Raw genomic sequence first — 17,897 nt, forward strand, 5'->3', positions numbered from 1 at the left:
ATTTGTAAGATCTCATTGTAGATCATAGAAAATGAGCAAATAATGTAATAATCATTTGTTTAGAGGATTTGATCGATCATAGGTGGTCAAGTTGGGTTTATGTAAGAGGTTTTAGACCTTTGGTATTGAGCTTAACCAGAACTGTAATCTGGCATGTTTGATGCTATCATAGGCACTTCTTCTTTCCGAATTGCTATCCAAATATTTTGAGGTGGTTGACCTCTTTTGTAGTCAGTGAGACTCCATTGTCATGAGCAGTGCACTCTAGGTAGTGTGCCTTCCTGCATGTATAGGCCCCTATTGTAATCAAATACTTTCTTCAGAAGTATCATCTGACTATGGGTAGGGTTTCCCACCATGGTTTTTCCCTTTACCGGGTTTTCCACATACAAATCATGGTGTTATGTGTTATGGTTGCATGGTATTGATTCTCTAGTTTTCAATTACGCTTTAATGCTTTATCAGTTATTCTGGTATTCATTTTCTTATATTCTGGTTAAAGGTTTTAAGTTCTTTAATTCACTTAATCTATTGACAATTGATTCACCCCCCCTCTCAGTTGTCCATTGGTTATCCTAACAATGAATATGCTCAAATGTTCATGCATATTTGAATGATGTCAACTATGCTTATAATGATGATTTGATGAATCGTAATCAATAAATTGATGACTGGATGGTTAACATTATGACATGTTGTTTTATTTTTATCAATGATTTATGAAATGTCAAAATAGGACAAGTTTTTGATCTAACTGGTTAAATTGGCCAAGTGTGTGCAAGAATCATCGTCATCCACGAAGGGAGGGAAAGTATCATTAGGTTGGGAGGTAAAGAGAAGAAAGAACTATACCATCTGAAACCCTAACCCAAAGCCAAGTATACTTATGGTTAACCTTATCAAACTTAGCTGGTCATCGCATCAGGTAACCCTAGATGGTATGTGCAAATATTTTAGGGTTCATAGCCCTAGGTTTTTTATTGCGTATCGAGGTAAATCATGATTATTATTTTAAAGAATTTTTTTAATTAATTATTATTTAATTCTATAGAGGCTCATGTTTTATCATGCAAATATATATATATATAAGTATATATATCAATATATACATCTTAGGAATAGCATGAATATGAGAGTATGTATACACGATAGTATACGTGCTCTGATAGGCATGCATACTTATGATGTATATATTCATATAGATAAATATATGAATATGTTTTACACAATTCGAGCATAAAGGGTAAAATTAAACTACACACACACACACACACACACACACACACACACACACACACACACACACACACACACACACACACACACACACATATATATATATATATTTACCATGGGTCAAATTCCTTTTGGTTTTATTGCTATGTGAAGTGTATTCGCATGGAAAGATGTAAAATAAAAAAATTTACCCTTCTCCTTAGCCTAATTTTATAAGCTCCTCTTATAAATTGGGCTCAGTATTATTTCATGGGGAAAATTAGAATATATGAGCAAAGAGATGAGATGTTTTATCGGGCAAGATTAATGAAGATGGTTTTTCATAAAAAAAGAAAAAACACTATGCTTATAAGTTTCAATATATATCAAAAAAAAGGAAAAGGAGAAGCTTTGAACATGTGAAAATAAGGTATTTCTATCCGGCATTTTTGGCGTGATCTTGAGAGGCTTCTCTAGGAAGCTTGAGACGTGAAAAATGTGTGAAGATGGAGGCATGATTGTGGTGTGACTCCTCCTAGAGGATTAGGAAAAAGATATATGGTATTAGGACAATGAAAGAAAGAAAAATGTGTTGGATAATACATAAGCGGTTTAGGAAAAGAATGTTTTACTTCTTTCTACTTCATATGGCAAAAAAGGAAGGTTCAACTCTGCACAATTACCATTTTGGGCTCTGTAAATTATCATATTCTACCATGATTTACCAGTTACTGCTCTACATTTTTAAGAGCAAAGGGTTTCATAAGAGGAAGGTTGCTAGAATACATTCTCAAACATATTTATCTATTTTACAGGTCATGTTAAGGCTTAAACCCTAACGATAGTATAATTTTTCCATTACATTCAACATTGAGAAATTAGAAAATGGGGTATTCAAAAATATAAAATAGTTACTTTCTTCTATTTTACTATGTGTTTTTGTTAAAGAAAAATGGGAAGTTAATTTTTATTCTTCCAAATCTACTCTTAATCGATGAAGAAGGGTTTATATAGTTTTGAATGTATTTTCTCATACCATGAAAAGATAGAATGTATGTATGTATGTATGTATGTATGTATGTATGTATGTATGTATGTATGTATGTATATATGTATGTATAAATACATATACATTAGAGGATAATTAATTTGTCTCTACAATTCTGATTTAGAAAGAGAAAGTATTATAGAACCTGCACTTATGATTTTTGGAAAAGGGTTTTGAGTAGTCTGCAAATCATAAAGAAATTCACATCTTATTTCATTATGAATCTGCTGTCAACTCATTTTTATACAACAGAGCCTCTATTCCAAAATAAAATCATAGGGTTTCGTGTAGATTTTTGAGTTCTCAAATAGGTCTTTTGGTTAAACATATATCACTATGTCTAGTTGTGGAATAATCTCCAATGTTATAAATCCTTAGTCTGTAGTAGCAGTCTTCATGATATTTGAGTAAATTTATACAGAAACCTTGAATATGAACAGTTTGTTACGTTTTTTTAAAGTAAATTAAGTCTAAAGTCTGAAGTATCTAGTAATACATATGTATATGTGAAGGTATTTATACTTATGTTTATTGTATATATACTTTAACATATATTTGTAAGTGAATTTTAGTATGGTTTATAACTTCATATTAGTAGAGATAAGCTAGTAAATTTTTCAAACCATACCTCTCAGATTAGAGAGGGTGCTCTTCCTAAGACTTGAAATAAGAATTTTTTTACCTCTTAAATGAGCATTCTCAGATTTGTCTAAGTCTAAAATAACATCTAAATAGTAGCATCAGACAACCTATCAAATTGAGATTATCATCTCTGGATTATGAAATCAACTAATACCTTAGCCTAGGAAGGTAGTGGGTAGAATGGCATAGTTGCACCATGATGCAGATAGAATCTTCATTGAAAATAACACCTTGAAGATGCTAGGACAATAGAGATGTGTCAAGCATGGTTTTCATACCATATTTAAGGGTTGAATGGATAGTTGGCGGCTCTTATGCCTCATACCTTCCCATTCCAAGGAATTAGTAGAATCATTACAAACCTTTGCAATAAAGAACTAGAAGAGATAAACCATAACTTTTAAGTGTATTAGTGATGATGACAAAAGAATATAAACAATTGAACAGTCATAGTTTCTAAATGGGTTTAGTCAAACCTACTTGACCCCAGACCTATGCCGAGAAGGGTGGTGATCATTGACAACACATGTAATTGTGCTTGCAGTGTTTAAACCTTGGCCAAGGCGGTGCTCCTTAGTGCAAGCTATTGTCAGATCATTAGTACCAGATACACCTCTAGTCATGAGCATCATACTAGTTGGGAGTTACCCATAGTGTATGGTCAACTAGTTGTGTAGGTCCTATAACACCAAGTCTTAGATGGCATGAGTTCCACTTCTCATTACCTCCCTGTGATGGGTCGGGCCAATCCATTTGGATATGGAACAGGGGACTAGTAAGTCTTTGGTTGGGTGGAAAAGCACCCTAATGATACTTTCCCTCCTCACTGATATCTTGATAAAGTTATGAAGTTCAGAATGTTAGCATTAGATGAAATATACTCTCTAAACTCTTTCTCTCTTTATTTTAATGCAATGTGTTAATACTTTCATATCTTTCATACATGCTCTTGGTTTAGTTTATCATGATGCATTTCTCAGTAAAAGCTAGTTAGAACTAGTAAATTTCAGATATTTATTAATACTCGAAAAAAAGAAAATCTCTTCCTTTATATGTTAAGTTGCAATATTCATGTTAACAGTTATATTCGTTTCAACATGTTACATTTATGTTTAAATGCTTTTTTTCATTTTGGTATGTTGTTTCATTTTAGCATGTTACATATGGTATCAGAGCACCAGGTTCGACATTGAACCTACGGCTCACCACAACAACAAAAACTTAGGATAGAGAACTTAAACAAAAATATTTTGGCAATGTTCAGGATGTTTCGCACAAGAAAACATAAACAAGTGTGTGATCTGGTCTACCTCCAACTGTGGAAGGTAATAAATCACAAGTATGATTATTCATACTGCTCTATGCCATCTAACGATTGAACCTTAGAAAATGCCACGAAAAGGATTGTCAAGGAAAGACAACCTTGGACTGCTGCTAGGAAGGCAGCAATACGAACCAAAAGATTAGCCAACAAAGAACCTAAACCAGTTAAGACCATAACTAAGTAGATGAAATTTAATACTACGGTCATCCATCCTGAGCCTAAGGAACCGAAGAAGGTTCAAATATCCAGACCCCAATTTCCAATTGGTACCCTTTTCCAATTTTGAGGGGCAGGAAGAGCCCATTACAAAATTAGCCAATAGCTCTTAGAGGGAGCTTTACTTTGTACATAATGAAAGACTAAAACCCTGAAATATTTTTGAGATTAACTCTTTGATAGAGTTAAATTGTATATATTGAAAAAAAAACTCCTTTACCGCTTAGACAATAGTTCTAGATAATGTTTTACATGATATATATGTGGATAGTTAGATTGTAAAAATTTATGTTTCCATTTCATGCTCTTAATGATGGAATTAGATAGAAAACTAAAACTTCATGTTCTGAAATAACAGGTTTAACGGGAAACTATAACATGTCTCATCACTAAGAAGGTGGGGGAGAATTTGGAGGTATGGAAAATTTAATGGATAAGTTAGATAAACTCATCCAGATGGTTGAAACATGCAAGACAAGCTCCAAGTCTTGGAGTAGAGGTCAAGTGGTCACACCAAAATACCCAATGTTGAATATGAGTCTCAATTTAGAGACAAGCATGCTAAGAAGGAGCACACTCGTCAGAATGGGTTCCTAGGGACACAAACCCACGCCCATAATCATAAGGATAAATAGATTTTGGGGGTCATATCAAATGATATGAAGAAAGTTAAACCTCCATACTATGATGGGTTTGAAGGAGGATATGCCATTGAAGCCTAGCTTACGGGCATGGAAAAATACTTTGAAATTAGATATTACACCAAGAACATGAAGGCTATTTGGGGAGCCTATCAACTAACCGCAGAAGTTGTCGGTTGGTGGGAGAAAAAAAAGGCCAAACTTGGTCTAAAATAAAATAATATAACTTGGAGTAAGTTTGTAGAGGTATTTAGGCAAAGGTGGTTGCCACAATTATTTTTGAGCTAAAACAGACAAACTTTCAGGACTTAAAACAAGGGGAACTTTAAGTTCATACATATTGGGAAAAATTCACTTGTCTCCTGAAGTATGTACCTCACTTCCAAGTAGATGAGAAATATAAGATCATGAAGTTCATCATGGATTTAAATAATTGTATAGGAGGATCAATTGATGTCCTAGCTCCTACTACTATGGATGAATCCCATTAAAAGGCTATTAAGCAAGAGCAAAAACTTCAAAAGGATGATTCCATAAGAGATAGAAACAAGAAAAAGAGAAATTGGGCATAGTCTTCTTGGACCTTTAAAAAGAAGGGAGATAAATATGGATCAAACAACTAAAACAACAAAGGGTACAAAGGAGGTCACCAAAATAGCCAAGGTGATCGAAAAGGCTATGACAAACCTAGGAGAGACAATGGGGGAAACAACAACAAATCAGAAAAGAAAGGACCACTAGGAGGTTACTTTAATTGTGGGGGTGATCACTACGCCAACCAGTGCCCAACCAAACAATAAGGAGGGAAACAATAGAGAAACCCACTATCATCCCAGCAGGCAGTGTTCCAATAAAGAATTCATGCAACAGTTGATAATCATCAAGCTGAGTATCAGTTCACACTAGTGGAGACTCCAGGTACTTTATATGGTATTCCTATTACTATACTCATTGATGCAGGAGCTAGTAAGAATTTTATTTCACGAAAGCTGCTTAGTAAGTTTCTTAAGAGAGCTAGATATATAGCTAACTCTTGGATTGTAGAATATGTCAACCAGTCAAGAGCTCATGTAGAGAAATGCATGTTTGGGGTAAGAATAACTTTTCAAAACTTCACCACCAAAGTTGACCTATTTGTAGAACCTCTAGCCACACATGATGTCATTTTAGGTATGAAGTGGTTGGGACAGCATAGGGCAAAGGTCAATTATTTTGACAAGTTAGTTGAATTTCAGGCTGATTATGGAAACAAGGCATTTTTGCAAGGAATCCAATGGGAAAATCAAGTTACGACAACTTTATGCCATGCAGTTGAGGTGAAGCGAAAAGAAAGGGTGTCAGGTATTTGCAGTTAAAATGGAAGAAATCAATGACTTAAAGGATGTCAAATATTAGGATGACATGATGATGTATGCAAATTATGATCATCATGTAGAAGAGTTTAGTGAAAGTGAGAAACTAGAAGAGCCTTTCGAAGAGAAATACTCTTATCTTTGAGATTATCAAGATGTATTTCCAGAAGAACTGCCTGGTTTACCACCAAAGAGGATATTTGATTTCTTCATCAAACTAGTACTAGGGTAGCTCCAGTATCCAAAGCTCCTTATCTTATGACAACTGTCGAGTTGGTCGAGTTGATCGATTTGAAGGCATAGCTTCAGGAACTTTTGGACAAAGGATTGATAAGACCTAGCATGTTGCCTTGGCGGGAACCAATAATCTTTGTCAAAAAGAAAGATGGGACTCTCTGACTTTGCATAGATTATAGGATGTTAAATAAGCTGACAATCTGAAACAAATATCATCTTCCTTAAATTGATGATCTATTTGATCAAATGCGTGGAGTAGCTGTCTTCTCCTAGATCGATTTGTGATTAGGGTACCACCAGTTGAGATTCAAGGAGGAGGATATCCATAAAACTGCTTTTAGAACTCGTAATGGCCATTACGAGCTCACTGTTTTACCATTTGGACTCACTAATGCCCTGGCTACTTTCATGAATTTAATAAACAACGTATTCTACAATTGCCTTGACAAATTTGTCTTGCTATTCTTAGATGACATTTTAATATATTCCAAGAATGAAAACACCTGCAACACTTGCGGTTTGTTCTACTGTGCTTGCAGGAAAACAAGTTGTATGGGAAATTATCCAAGTGTACCTTATTTCAAAAGGAAGTACAATACTTAGGATATATTATTTCAGCCAAAGGGATAGTCGTAGATCCGACAAAGATTAAAGCCATTTTTAGAGTGGCCAACTCCAAGGAATGTGCACGAAGTAAGAAGCTTCATGGGGTTAGCTAGATACTACAGGAAGTTCATAATGAACTTCTCGTGCATTGCACACCCATCACATCATTGCAGCGAAAGGGTAAAAGACTTGAGTGGTTTGAAAAATGCCAGGTGGATTTTGATCTCCTTAAAGAGAAACTGACCACGACACCAATTCTAAAAGTGCCAGATCCAGATGACCAATTCTTAGTAGTAACTGATGCTTCAGGAGAAGGACTAGGCAGAGTCCTGATGTAGAAGGGATAAGTAACTGCCTATGAGTCCAAGAAGCTTAAAAATTATGAGTAAAACTATGCATCGCATGATCTAGAGCTTGCAGCAATAGTGCATGCTCTACAAATGTGGCATCACTATTTGCTAGGCAAACCATTTGAGCTTCAGTTAGATCGCCAAGGGTTGAAATATATTTTCACTCAACCCAATCTCAATGCACGACAGAGACGATGGTTAATACTAATCTTGGATTATGATTTTGAGATCAACTAGATCAAGGGTAAAAAAATTGAGTGGTGGACACATTGAGTCATAGATGCCATATTAGTGCCATCACTGCAGTGCATATAGATTTCAGAAACCTTGTCCTACAGTTATTGGGAGAAGATAGATTTTACCAGCAAGTAAAAGAATCTCTACGAATAGATTCCCAAGATCCAAAGTATGAAGGTTTCTAAATTGAATCAGATGGATTATTAAGATACCAAGGTAGGATGTATATACCTGAGTCCACCAAGTTTAGAAAATTAGTGTTTAAGGAAGCACGCTCTGCACCTTACTCTAGACACCTGGGAGTAACTAAACTACTTGCTGACATCAAGCCTTTATATTTCTGGAAAGGAATGAAAAAGGATGTCGCAAGTTTTGTGGCCAGCTCTTTTGAATGCCAGTGAGTTAAGACTGAACATCAACACCTAGCAAGGTTGTTATAACCCAACACAGTACCTAACTGGAAATGGTAGATAATTAGCATGGACTTTATCCAAGGGTTGCATATGTCTAGGAACAAACATAATGCCATTCTAGTAGTGGTGGATAGATTAACCAAAGTAGCTCACCTTATATCGGGCAACTTATTTGATGGAGCACCTACCATAGCTTATAAATTTGTGTGAGAGATATTTCGATTGCATGGTGTACCAGAGAAAATAATCTCGAATAGAGATGCTAGAATGACATCTAGGTTTTGGAAAACTCTATTTGCAGCCTTAAGAACTCAGTTAATTATTAGCTCAGCTTATCACCCTCAAACAAATGGTCAAGAGTCAACCATGTTTTAGAGGACCTCTTAAGAATGTACTGCATAGATTAACAGTACAAATGGGAATATCATCTTTCCTTGGCTAAATTTGCCTATAACAATTCTTACTAGTCATCCATTAAGATGGTGCCCTTCAAAGCACATATGGAAGGAGGTGTAGAACTCCTATCAACTAAGATAAGTTGGAAGATAGGATAACCCTTAGTCTAGAAATGGAGGAGCAAGTTAAGTTGATCAGAAAAAGGTTAGCAGAAGCTAACAGTCGATAGAAAAGCTATGCAGATGCAAAGCATGTTGGCAAATGCACACTCAAATGAGAAATTGTAGGTGATTGAAGGTTTTGTCATTGATGGCAACCTTTCAATCATAGGACACCGGCAAGACAAAGATAACGGCATCGGTACCGACAGACTCTACACTGGCATACAGAACACCAGTAGTGAAAGGAAGGATATCAGCACCTTGGCAGACTTCAATTTTGTTTAAAAGGTATTTTATAATTAATTGTAAAATCATTGTAAGCTGACATGGTAAGTTGTAATATGACTCAAATATGTATGAGATCATTTTGTAATAGGAAGTGTGTGAAATAGGATGTGAAATAAGCAGACCTAATATGTGAAATATTGGTTAAGGGTTTATGTTGTAGCATAGCTTAAACCGGTACTGAATCTGGCATACAAGATGTTGATCTGAAGCAGTACAAGACATTGGATTAGTATAATCCATTTTTGTAAGTTGGTGTGACTTCTTTTGTAATTGAGCAATCAGCTCTAGGCACTTGGCCTTCTTGCATGTACAGGCCCCTATTGTAAGAGTAATATTCCCTTATTGGCTAGTAAGTGAATATTCTGGGTCACAAATCCCACTGAGGTTTTTCCCACACCAGGTTTCCTCATTAAAATACTATGTTATGGTGTGCTTCTCATGTTTTTGTTATTATTCTTAGTTACTACATTATTTTTGGTTTACCGGTACATAGTTTTAATATGCTTTTCATGTTTTAAGTCAAGTAAATTTATATACCGGTTAGATACCAATTCACCCCCCCCCCCCCCCCTCTCAGTATCTTTGGGAATCCTAACAATTGGTATCAAAGCCTGGTCCTCTATTTTCAAAAGCCTAACAACTTGAGGAAGATCTTGTCATCAGTAGAGATGGAAAACTTGAGAAAGCAATTGGAAACAACTCTTACAGACTATGATGCAGAAAAAGTGAAGAATATAAAACTTGAGGATGATCTGAAAGCTGCTCAGGATATTATTCAAGCACTTCAAGAGAATTTACTATTGCAAGGAACAAGAGGAGAGAACTTTGTGAAAAGATGCAGAATGAGGAAAATGAAAAGGAAACTCTTAATGATTTGATAAACAAGCTAAGACAAGAAATCAGTACAACAAAGAATGAGATGCAAGATATGACTATGAGAATTTGTAAAGAAAGTGAAGACATAAAGAAGAATGAAGAAGACCTAGTTAGAAGACTAAATGATGCTGGAAATGAAAACACAAGACTCAGTCATGAAAATGATATGTTGAAGATAGATCTTATGCACACACAAAATGACAAAACTAAACTCATGAGACAGAAAGGAATCTTGGAGAGTGAACTAACTGCTGCAAATCAACACAAGGAGAAATTCAAGAAAAGTTCGGAAGAACTTGGTGACATGCTAAAGAATCAGAAGCCTAATGGTGATACAAATGGCCTTGGCTTTGAAGTTGGTGAAAGCTCTGGTACTGCAAACAATCATGATCATAGCAAACCGGTAAGACAGCCTACTACTTACAAATTTAATGGCAAATGCTTTAACTGTAACAAGTATGGTCATAGAGCAAATCAGTGTAGATCTCGAAATTATCAAAATACTAATACACCCACCGGTCAATGTTCTAAATGCAACAAAGTTGGTCATAATTCAGAGAATTTCATAATGAATGTAAGATGTTATATTTGTGGAAGATTTGGACACTTATCTAATCAATGCAGAACACATACCAGCATAGGATATGGGAAAGCTATTCAGAAGAACAATGTGACTTGTTATGCCTATAACAAAATTGGACATATTGCAAAATTTTGTAGAAGTAAGGCATCACCGAAAAATAACAAAGGTCCTAGTTTGAAAGGTAAAGAAAAGGTTTAAGAGGTAAAGCAAGAATTCTCAAAACAATGGGTCAGAAAGTCAGATCTGAATGTTGATGGGAATACACCTCCACTAGTAGAATAGAGTAACACTCCACCGGCAAGAGACTCTTCATCTAACTGAAGAAAAATCCTTTGGGGGTTTAGCAACAAAATGAAAAACTTGCTATTATTCCCTTGTTTGATGGTGAGAAGTTGAAATTGCTTCTATACCTACATATGACTTAAGTTGTGACTTAACCGACAAGCATTAAATATGGTAGTTGGAGAAAATAACATTATGAAGCAAGTGTTTTGGCTCCTTCTTTTCACCAAGCATTCAAATCTTCTAGAGCGCAAAAATTCCTTAGTGAAGGCATTCTAAGCGAAGAAGTGAAGCAATCCATCAAAGCATTCATCCCTAAGGCAATTTGAGGTATTTATAGCTATGGCATCTTCATCCACTCCTAAATTTATTGCAAACCCTACTGTTGTTGACATTATTAAGCACCCTAGACGCATTTTCAAACTGGTTCCTGAAATTGCAAAGAAAGATGATAGCATAGGTGCATTTTCTCAAATTCCTAATGGAGTAGTATATGCTGAAGACCCTAGGATGTATATACATTGTCATATTGAGGAACTAGGTGATGATGAGATTAAGAATATGTATAAGTTTGTAATTTGTGATGAATTTGGAAATGTCAAGCCGAAACACAAAATAGTGGAAAACCTAGGTTTTACTGAAATTCTTAGTATCCCAGATTTTCCCAACGATATCATAAGGATTGTGTTAAGTGGAGTACATGGTGAATTTTTCTGGTTGGACTCAATTCATAAAATCACAAAAGAAGTCGTAAAAGTTGTAATAGGGTTACCTTCCACCGGTAACAGACCTCACAAAACAAAGAAGGTCTCAAATGACATAGTGACAAACCTAACTAGTGCAACATTTGATAAAAGGTCTTTAAGGGTAAACTATGTAAAAGACATTAGTGTTAGATTTATCAGTATGATCTTAGTTTATAAGGCTACACATGCAAATAGGTTAAATTTAGTTTCTAGCCTATGTATCAAAAGTGCCTATGATATGGTCAATGATAATGCAAGAATAGATATATGTGAATGGCTTAAAGATGAGCTGATAGACAATTTGGGAAAGATTAAAGGAGATAAAAAAGGAACATTCAGATTTGGAAACTTACTTGTTTATTTGATGTTGTACATAACCAAATAAGTACCTGGTATTGGTGCTAGAGTGTTTGGCTTTGATATCTCGGTAGGAAAACAACTGTTATATCTACTGAGCAATATGGGAGAGAATAGGGAGAAAAACCTAAATGAGTATTTTCAAGCATTGAAGGCTCAAATGAAAACTAGAGTAAGATTGTCACAAGCTATTGTGGATAAGTATCAGAAACAAATCTATTTTGTGATCAAGAAAGATGAAATCTAGATGGAGGCAGTTATCCCTAGAACTATTTGGGTAACTGAAATGAGCTATGAAACAGATGACAACATCATAGAAACTTATGCAAAAGACCTCCTTGAAGCTCCAAAGGAACTGGAAGAGAAAGTGTTTGGTAGTTGTAATGCCCCGCCAGGAAACCCCTAAGGGTTTAAGTTAAAAACACTCAATTAGAGTGCAAATTTTTTATTTATTTTTTTTAAATAATAATTAAGAGCGTTAATGAAAAAGTCACAATATTAAGATAGATTGAAGTTAACTCAATTCATAATTAGACATGACATTAAAATACAACGGAGATAATCTGTCAATTTAGATATCACAGCGGAAGGCTCAAACAATCCTAAGGAGTTTCCTAACGCGATTACATAACCTTACACCTAACTCACCTTGCGTCATCAGATCCATTAATCTGGATATCTTAATTATGGGATAATGCATAGACCTGAATTACCTATGTGTTCAAAGATATGACATCTTAAAATTTTAGGAGCGTTCATTTACTTTAGTGGTTAGGAGGCCTTCGAGGAGTTATTTATTCAATGCACTTAGTTTCATAATTACATTAAGAGCCCCCCCCCCAAGGGGGTTCATGAAGTTCATTCCTGGGGTTGTGGTATCCAATCACAATTGATTTCATCCTTTAATGTTTAAAAGTATGCCTATTAAGATTCATTCATTTAAGGTTAAACTACGATTAGTAAAGCGAGGATTCCTTCATTTGATTTTAAAATATTCACCCACATTTGATATATTTCTTAAATATTAAAAAGTATGGTTAATAAGTAGAGTTCGTTTCTTAGGGATTAACTACATCAATTAGAGTGAGATCCCTTCATTTGGTTTCATGCATAGCCATCTGATGAGTTGAAGTTCTTTTATGAAAGGTATTATGTAAGTAGTCATGGAATTCATTTGAAGTGTTAATAATGCAATAAATGGTCTAACTTCATTAAGATGGATATGCATTGGAACTACGGAAAACATCCTTTAAATTAAAGTATCGTTAACTAGATGACATTCATCATTTCAAGATTAGAGTAATAAGATCATAATGACGTTCTTCTATTAGAATTAAAGTACATTTATCTTATTGCATATCTTATTTTTGTTAGATGAAATTTAAAGGAAAGAGATACTTTTACTAAGATTTAATGTATAAACAACTAATCAATTATTTCCCATTCTAGTTCAATTTTAGCAAACATGAGGGATTCCTTTTATAAGGATAAAAATATGGATATCTAATTGAGTTCACCCAATTATAAATTTAATCCGATGAGGATTATGGATTTTAATTACAACATAAATTACTAAGTATATTCATCCAATATACATCATGAGTTACCTAATTGAGTCCACACGATTATCAAATTTAACTGGTGAGGATTATAGTTGAGGTTAAAGCATGAAATAACTTAACAAATCATCCAATGCAATGAAGCATAATTAACATGGCATGAATTCATCCACTATGGTAAAAAGATAGATGTTTCTATGATGTTCATCTTTTAGGTTTCAATCCAAGAATTGTGACATAAATTTTAACCTTGTTTCTTCTTCTTACATTCTTTCCACTTATATACTTAATAACGAGTTAATCAGATAAAGTATTCTAGCAAGATTCTTTCCATTATTAAACTTTAAAATAACATTAACAAATTACCTTTTTTTTTTTTTTTCACAACTTTAATTACAATATTTAACTACTTTGTCATATTCATAATTCACAACGTTTTAAGAACTTAAAAACTACATTTATCCATATGAATAATGTTATGCACTTAAATTTGAATTCAGTAAACTTCCACCATACACTCATGCAAGATTACAACCTTTCATGATAATTTAAAACATAAAACAAGGCACGCTATAATCATCACATAACACAGATATGATCTCGGAGTTCACCCCGGATGGGCTACATCTCCGGGTCTGCTCAACTGCAAGACCCCTTTGGTATTATATCGTTAGGATTACAAAATTTATAAGTCTTTTACATCTTGCCACTTAGGCGAATACAATCAATATACAACAGACACTTCGGACATCAATTACGTAATGATCCCTTTTAGAAGCGGGTCAAATTGAATCATAACAAATGAAAAGAAACAAACAATCCTGGATACTCTTGTTTGACGGGGTCCTAATTAGGGGCTTGACCAGCTTACAACCAACACTATCATGTCAAGACTTACCATTACATAACCAAATTCAATAATAGAAGATTAAATTCAGCATAGGCATTATCCGGTAGAGGTATTCGTTTTATCATATCGCTCTGACTAATAATGTCGATACTTCGAAATACTAGCTAGATTAACTTTTACTTAAAGCTCTTGATAAACCGCCATCACTATTTATTCTATGTTAATAGCAGTACTAACTCGGGTATGAAGTAATCAACATGAAATTAAAAACCGGTATTAGACTAAGGATTTACTAAATGTTGCTTCTCGAACTCCGAATGTATTATTTACTAAGTTTGAAATTAAATAAGATATGATGCTAAATTTAAAATTACTTAATATCAACGCAGACTAGAATTCAATTCCCTCATACTTATTTTTAATTCACTAAATAAATCGGAAATTCTTCTTTTTTTATATGTGACATAGATATACCTTTATCCTTTTTTTTTAAAAACAAATAATAAAAATAATAATAATTAAATAAAACAAATAAAATAAACTATTTTTAAATTTCAAAAAAAAGAGAGGGAGAGGGTACCCACGTGGACATCCACGTGGGCCCTCCCCCACCGTTGGCAGCCTAGCTACCTTTTGGTAGCGCTGCTACCAAATGGTAGCAGGGCGCTACCAAAGGTAGCGCTGCTACCATTTGGTAGCAGATCGCTACCAACTGGTAGCAAATGCCGTGGGGGCACAAAACCCGTATTTTTTTTTAAATTTTTTTTTAAAATATATCTGCTAAAGCCATTAAAATACAATCTGAAAAAAATAGAAGAAATACAAGATTCTCAGTGCACTCACACAGCCTGAGACAGAAAGAAAGGAGTATTCTCCAGCAATTTTTATATGTTTTTTTTTTTTTAATATCATGAACAAAACACCCCAAATGAAAATGTAAAACAAATAAAACCCCATTTTTACAGTCCTAAAATAGATTTCCAGATTTCTCATAGCAAACAACCAACTGGGGAAACTGTATTTTTTTTTAAAAAGGTCATGATCCAAACAACCAAAACAAATGTAAAAACCCTCATTCTTTTATCAGATTTTTCCTAAAAAAAAATAAACTCCATTATGAGAAAACTATATTTCCCCATCAAGCTGAAACACAACATCAAACCTCATTCTAAATCAACCAAGTTTAAAGAAACAACTGCAACTATTCTTCAAAGAAAACACATTCATGAGTAAAAATTCTCTCTTTTTTTTTTTTTTAACAAGAAGTAGAAAGGTAGATTCAAATCCTACCTCATAGTGCAATTCCGGGCATGAATCTTGATGAAGAGTTTCCCAATCTGCTGCTCCATTGCAAATCCCCCATTTTCTTCAAAAAAACTCCCAAGCCAAGAACCCCCAAAATGTCTCGAAAACTAGGTTAAAAAGAAAATGCCCTAATTTTGCCCTAATTTTTAATTTCGAAATTAGGCATTTATTTTTGAAATAAAATGAATGAAAAATGAAATGGAAGTCATTCATTTACCTTATTTAATACATCTCATTTGTTTTCCTTATTAAAATTATAATGCTTCTATTTCTTTTTAAATTTTTAATTTCTCAATATCGATTTAGTTCTACATTTATATTTTGGAACTATTGACCGGGTAAGGCATTTGATTAATTTAATTTTCTAAAAGTTAAACTTTTATACTTTATCGACTTTACAAGTAAAAGAAAATAATTTCATTTAAATAATAATAATTTACCCCTTTTTCTTCCAAAGTGCGAAAATGAGTAATTTATTTCTATTTCACAATTGACTTTTAAATTTTTTTCTTTCCAAAACGCATAATCTATTAAAATCGTCGTTATTAAAATTAACTATTAAATTAACTCGCTGCAACAAAATAAAGCGACATTTTAAAATACATGACTAATCTAGTACAAGAGTCTTATTTATTCTAATTTCTCAATTACAAATACGTAAAAGTTACAAATGCATAAATGAGCACACTAACCCCAGTTAAATACCTTAAGCCTGCTACATTAATAATTTAAGGCAATTTCTTAAATTAATGATTAATCATATAAAAGAAGCTACCCATTTAAATTTCTAAATTCTAATGTGCTCGTCTACTCATAAATTTGAATTTAATACTTAGGATCACAAACCTCACTTACCTCACGCAAGGCACGCAAATCGAGGGAGTCCTCCAAATCTCTCGACACGCATCCCAATGAAAGACAAACTCCACGAATCCACGCACGATGCTCACCTAACCATGGCTAAGGCAAGACGAGAGTTATATGACCACTAAATCTGAATTCAAAAGATGAAGGAGCATACTCAACCTTGCAAATTCCAACGGAGATAAACCTTGCCCTAAGCGGTGTTGTACCTGCAATCCCCTGCACCCATGAATTCATACAAGCATGCATATACATATACATATTCAATAAAGGTGTTAGCTCAAGATTTATCTCAAGGGTTAGATATCAATTACATTTACACGAAAATCGATGCAAAAGCACAATAATAAGTATGCACAATTTATTTATATTATCTAAACTACACTTTGCATATCGGTTAATCTACCATTCAAGAATGCCACATAGGAAGTCAATCAAGGTTAAACGGGTTTTAAAAGTCCGACTAGGGTATGGGCATTACAGTAGTGCTGAAACAATAGAAAGTACTATTCAATCTAGAAAAAGGGTTAATAAATTTGAACCAACTGTAAGAAAAGGAACCTGATAGGCACAGGCAATCAAGGAAGATGTTCTGAGACAAACTGGTATAAATGAAAGTGAGTTGGAAGCACCTCAACTGGAAACTCATCTTTCACCGGTTGGAACTTCCTCTGAGAGTGATATACCAGCAATATTTAAAAGGGTGGAAAGGAAAAGAAAACCCCCACCGATACCCTCTCCTACACCAAAAAGAACCAAACGAAAACAACAGGCAGTAAGGCCTCCAGCAAAGAAAATGACTCCTAAGAAGAAGAAGGTGAAACAAACTATTTCTCCTCTAGACAAACTTCTTAGCGAAATTACAGAGGATGGTAAGCTGAAGAACATAAATAAAATATACAATACACTATCAACTAATGATAAGGAAAGCATAGAGAACAATGTAATTCTACACTTAGATATATACAAGAAATTTTTGATGCAAATTGTTGATGAAATTCCAAATGATCTGTATAGGAGACTTGAAGCTAGAAGATTAGCCATTGTTGAACTGGATAAAAAGATTAAGATTGAAAAATTACTAGCAGTGCATCCAGTTAACTCACCTAATGAAATAGACAAATTAATCAGTGAGGCTAACCAGACAGTATTTTGTACTACTCACCGGCATGTAGCACTAATGGTTGGTAGAGTAACTGAAGTATATGAGGAAACAACAGATGGATGGGATATATTCTTTGTGGAAAAAGAAAAAGAGGAAGAATTACTTAGGCCAAAAACTATCAAAGTATATCAAAAGGACAAAGATAAGGGGAAAGGTGAGGTAGGTGGACCACCAAGCCTGAAAA

Source organism: Cryptomeria japonica, chromosome 1, assembly GCF_030272615.1.
Source record: "Cryptomeria japonica chromosome 1, Sugi_1.0, whole genome shotgun sequence".
Lineage (NCBI taxonomy): Eukaryota > Viridiplantae > Streptophyta > Pinopsida > Cupressales > Cupressaceae > Cryptomeria > Cryptomeria japonica.